This window comes from Nicotiana tomentosiformis, chromosome 3, assembly GCF_000390325.3.
Source record: "Nicotiana tomentosiformis chromosome 3, ASM39032v3, whole genome shotgun sequence".
Taxonomy (NCBI): Eukaryota; Viridiplantae; Streptophyta; class Magnoliopsida; order Solanales; family Solanaceae; genus Nicotiana; species Nicotiana tomentosiformis.
Window position 1 is genome coordinate 104,363,549 of NC_090814.1, and position 6,252 is coordinate 104,369,800.

Genomic DNA, 6,252 nt, shown 5'->3' on the forward strand with positions numbered 1-6,252 from the left:
ATTAATACCAGATGTTCTTGCTATATTACCAGCTATTAGCTGCTAGTTTTCGATTTGGGTAAGGATATTCCCTCTGCCATAGGAAGGTGTCCTTCTTCGTCCTCTTCCCCGGGGAGATCTATATTCGGGTCTCATATCCTGCAATAAAATTAAAGGAATTATTAGTTTAAAAATTCTCTAGCGAGAAAATCAGGGAGACTATTATTTGTCCTTTTTTGTAAATGATTTAAAAATCAAATGGTACCAGTAAAGCTTGTCATCTTGCAAACATTTGTTTAGATACATTATGTTTGCAATCTTTATTAAAGATAAACTTTGCTGCTTGGCAATCCGTTTTTATTAAAAACTTCTGATTGTATAAATCAGTCTACAACTCTTATACACATTTTACTATGGCAAGGATTTTTTTAGCCACAATAGCATAATTCTTTTGGGAATTATTCCATTTTTCCTAATAGAATTGATCAAGATATTCTTGTTTATCAGTTGGGGAATATTATTTTAATATTTTACCATATCCAATATCTGAGGCATCAGTTTTAACAGCTTTTGTCCAACTTGGATTAGCAAGCGTAAGGAATTGAAAGATTATTAACCCTCTGCTTAATTCGTTTGACTGATTTACTATGATCATCAGTCCATGCTTTTTTATTCTTCTTTAATCTTTCATAAAGAATTGAAGTATCCTTAGCAAGGTGAAAGGAGCAATATAATTAAGGCTTCCTATAAACCTCTCGAGTTGAGTCTTATCAGTTATGACATCAGGGAATTTGGATGCAAATTCAATGTTTCTTTGTATCGGAACTGTCACGACCCAATTTCACCTATAGGTCGTGATGGCGCCCAACACTACAGCTAGGCAAGCCAACTAATAAGTCAAACGTACATTGGTTAAACTTTTATTCCAAAAAAATAATAAAATATTAACTTCTACCAATGTGTGTGTGTCAAGACCCGGTGTCACAAGTACATGAGCATCTAGTAGATTATACAAAACTCCAAATACTGTCTGAAATGAAATAGACAGAATATAAATATAAGAAGAGACACTAGTAGCTGCAGAACGGCTCAGAAAAGGCAGCTCACCACTATGCCTCGGGATGACGTGGGTATGTGATGATAGGTCCTCCACTAGTACCTGTCTCAGATCCTGCACAAAAAGTGCAGCAAGTGTAGTATGAGTACGTAAACAACGTGTACCCAGTAAGTATCAAGCTTAATCTCGAAGTGGTAGAGATGAGATGGCCGACTTTGACACTCACTATGGGTCAATAATAATAACTGAAATATAACTAGAATATTTAAATCAGCATGATTTATAGAATTTACAATAATTCATTTAATGAACAGAGATAATCAAATTCCTTCAAATGTAACAATTCTCAATATATTAATTAAATTCTTTCAATTCAGAAAAATTCCAATTTATCAATTAAATCTCATTTACAGGAGTAACAATTAATTTCATAAACAAGCAAGAATAATAATTCATTAAATTCCAAGGATTTTCAAATAAATTAATTAGCTTCTCAAGCTGAAATAAATTATTAAAACATCGTGTAATTATTATTATTAAGCACGATTTCTGCCGAGGACGTACGGCCCGATCCAGAGTGTCGTGTACACTGCCGAGGGACGTGCGGCGCGATCCATAGATGCATCTATCCTGCCGAGGCGTTCGACCCGCTCCACAAGAAAGGAGGACATTTTCTTATGTGCCTCCGAAAGGACAGTATGTTTATTATAAGATAAATTTGGGAGGAGAACAATTTCTTTTAACAATTAATTGATTTAAACAAAAATCAAGCATATGAGATTTCCATCCTTTTATATCTTTATCTAACAATTCACAATATATTCATATAGATATCAATTAATATAAATAAATTAAAGAATACAATTTACACAAGTAAGGCATGCTTTGAGTCCTAAACTACCCGGACTTTAGCATTTAATAGTAGCTACGCACGGACTCTCGTCACCTCGTGCGTACGTATCCCCCCACAATTAGCAACAATTATTTAATCTTTAATCACCTTTGAGGTAATTTCCCCCTCACAAGATTAGACAAGAGACTTACCTCGTCTTGCTCCAATTTAATCCACAATTTTGCCTTTTCCACGATTATCCAACTCTATCTGGCTCGAATCTAGCCAAAATAATTCGATACAATCACTAAAAATTATAGGAAATAAATTCTATAAGGAAATACTATATTTTTAATAAAAATTCCGAAATTAATTAAAAATTTGCCCGCGGGGCCCACTTCTCGGAATCCGGCGAAAGTTATAAAATTTGACAACCCATTCAATTACGAGTCACAACCATACCAGTTTCACTCAAATCCGACTCCGAATCGATACCGAAATCTCAAAATTTCGTTTTTATGAGATTTCTAAACTTTTCCAAATTTCAATCTCAAAACACTAATTAAATTGTGAAAACAATGATATACTTGTATATGTAGACCAAATCCGAGTTAGAATCACTTACCCCAATGTTTTTTCCTCGAAAATCTGCCAAAAGTCGTCTCTGTTCAAGCTCAAGTTTGTCAAAAATGGCAAATGGGACGAATGCCCTCTTTTTATAAAACTGCCCAGCAGCCTTCGGAACTGGTCCTCGAACTGGGCCTCGATCGGGGCTTCGATCACATGCTCGAGCCTGGACCTCAGTCATGGCCTCGATCAGTGCATCGAGGTTAGGCCTTCGATCATAGCCTCAATCATGGCATCGAGCATGAGCCCTCGATCAGGGCATCGAGCATGGGTCTCGATCCTAGCCCTCAAGCCTTACCTTCGATCATACCCTCGAGCCTTGCCTTCGATCATGCCCTCGAGCCTTGCCTTCGGTCGAGGATTCGATACTGAGCCTCATCTCTGGCTTCGACTCAGGCCTCGATCGTGGACTCGATATCTGGGTTCGATCTGGGGCTCAATCACAGCCCAGAATATACAGCAGAAGAGAAAATTGCAGCAGCTTTTTAAGTCTAACTTTTGATCCGTTAACCATCCAAAACTCACCCGAGGCCCTCGGGACCTCAACCAAATATACCAACAAGTCCTAAAACATCATACGAACTTAGTCGAACCTCTAAATCACATCAAACAACGCTAAAACCATGAATCATACCCCAATTCAAGCTTAATGAAACTAAGAGTTTTTAACTTTTACATTCGATGTCGGAACCTATCAAATCAGCTCCGATTGACCTCAAATTTTACACACAAGTCATAAATTACATAACGGAGCTATGAAAATTTTCGGAACTGGATTCCGACTCTGGTATCAAAAAGTCAACTCATCGGTCAAACTTCCAAACTTAAATTCTTGTTTTAGCCATTTCAAGCCTAATTTAACTACGAACTTCCAAATTAAATTCCGAATACGCTCTTAAGTCCAAAATCAACATACGGAGCTGTTGGAATTATCAAAATTCTATTCCGAGGTCGTTTTTTCAAAATGTTGACCGAAGTCAAACTTGGCAATTTAAGGCCAACTTAAGGAACCAAGTATTTCGGTTTCACCTCAAACACTTCCAAATCCCGAACCAACCATCCCTGCAAGTCATAAATCATTACAAGCACCTACGGGAAGTTTTATTTTAGGGAACGGGGTTCTAAAAGTTAAAATGACCGGTTGGGTCATTACATTCTCCACCTCTTAAACAAACGTTCGTCCTCGAACGAATTTAGAATTGTACCTGGAGTGTTGAATAAGTGTGGATATCTGCTCCGCATGTTTTCCTCGGCCTCCCAAGTTGCTTCCTCAACTGGTTGGCCCCTCCACTAGACTTTTACTGCAGAAACCCTCTTGGATCTCAACTGGCGAACCTGTTTATCAACAATGGCAATTGGCTCCTCTTCATAACCCAAGCTATTATCTAGCTGAACTGTGTTGAAGTCTAACACATGTGATAGGTCGGCATGATACTTCCGGAGCATAGATACGTGAAAAATCGGATGAACTCCCGATAGGCTGGGAGGCAATGCAAGCTCATAAGTAACCTCCCCAACTCGTTTCAACACCTCAAATGGGCCTATAAACCTTGGGCTCAACTTGCCCTTCTTCCTGAATCTCATAATTCCCTTCATCGGCGAAACCTTCAAGAGAACTTTTTCACCTACCATAAATGATATATCACGCGCTTTCTGATCTGCGTAACTCTTTTGTCTGGACTGTGCTGTACGAAGTCGCTCCTGAATCAACTTTACCTTTTCCAAGGCATCCCTTACCAAATCAGTACCATATAACTTAGCCTCACCTGGCTCAAACCATCCGATAGGTGAACGACATCGCCGACCATATAAAGCCTCAAATGGAGCCATCTCGATGCTGGATTGGTAACTGTTATTATAAGCAAACTCGGCCAAAGGCAGGAAACGATCCCACTGACCTCCAAAGTCAATCACACATGCCCTGAGCATATCCTCCAAAATCTGAATTGTCCTCTCTGACTGTCCATCGGTCTGCGGATGAAAGGCTGTGCTGAGCTCTACACGGGTCCCCAACTCACTCTGTACTGCTCTCCAGAAATGTGAAGTAAACTGAGGGCCTCTATCTGATATGATGGAAATTGGCACACCGTGCAACCGAACTATCTCCTGAATATAAATCTGGGCCAACCTCTCTGAAGTATACATAGTCACAACAGGAATAAAATGTGCCGATTTGGTCAACCTGTCAACAATCACCCAAACTGCATCAAACTTCCTCAAAGTTTGCGGCAACCCAACTACAAAATTCATAGTAATTCGTTCCTATTTCCACTCTGGTATGGTCATCTGCTGGAGTAGGACACCTGGCCTCTGGTGCTCATATTTAACTTGCTGGTAATTTAGACACCGAGCTACATACTCAACTATGTCCTTTTTCATTCATCGCCACCAATAATGTTGCCTCAAGTCACGATACATCTTAGTAGCACCTAGATGAATAGAATATCGAGAACTGTGTGCCTCTTCCAGGATATTTTTTCTCAGTCCATCCACATTAGGAACACATAGACAATCCTAGAGTCGCAGAACACCATCCGCTCTAATAGTAACTTCCTTGGCATCACCTTGTAGTACCATTTCACGAAGGACCACCAGGTGTGGGTCATCATACTGGCGAGCCTTGATTTGCTCAAATAGTGAAGATTGGGCCACAACACATGCTCTGAAATATCCAGCCTCACAAGTCTGTTAGCCAAAGACTGAATATCCGAGGCTAATGTCCTTTCCTCTGCTGAAATAAAAGCCAAACTACCCATACTCTCCGCCTTTCTGCTCAAGGCATCTGCAACCACATTTGCTTTTCCCGGATGATATAAGATAGTAATATCATAATCTTTTAGTAACTCCAGCCATCTGCGTTGTCTCAAATTTAGGTCCCTCTGCTTGAACAAATGCTGCAAACTGCGATGATCAGTGTAAACTTCACAAGACACCCCATAAAGATAATGCCTCCAAATCTTAAGAGCGTAAACAATCGCAGCTAACTCCAAATCATGTACCGGATAATTCTTTTCGTGGGGCTTCAGCTGACGTGAAGCATATGCAATAACTTGCCCTTCCTGCATCAATACACAACCCAAGCCAACGCGCGAAGCGTCGTAATACACTGTATACATCCCCGAACCGAAAGGCAACACTAACACTGGTGCTGTAGTCAATGATGTCTTGAGCTTCTGAAAGCTCACTTCACAATCATCGGACCATCGGAATGGAGCACCCTTCTGGGTTAATTTGATCAAAGGTGCTGTAATAGATGAAAAACCTTCCACGAACCGACGATAATAACCTGCCAAACCCAGAAAACTCCTGATCTCAGTCGCCGAAGTGGGACGATGCCAATTCTGAACTGCCTCAATCTTTTTAGGATCAACTTTAATACCTTCGCCTGATACAATATGTCCCAAAAATGCTACAGACTCTAGCCAAAACACATTTAGAGAACTTAGCATATAGCATTTATTCCCGCAATGTCTGAAGCACTACTCTCATATGCTGCTCATGCTCCTCCTTACTACGTGAGTAGATCAAAATGTCATCAATGAAGACAATGACAAATAAGTCAATATATGGCCTGAATACCCTATTCATCAGATCCATAAACGTTGTCGGGGCATTAGTTAAACCAAAAGACATTACCAGAAACTCATAATGACCATATCTAGTACGGAAAGCAGTCTTCGGAACATCTAAATCCTGAATCTTCAACTGATGGTACCCCGATCTCAAGTCGATCTTAGAGAATACCCTAGCACCCTAC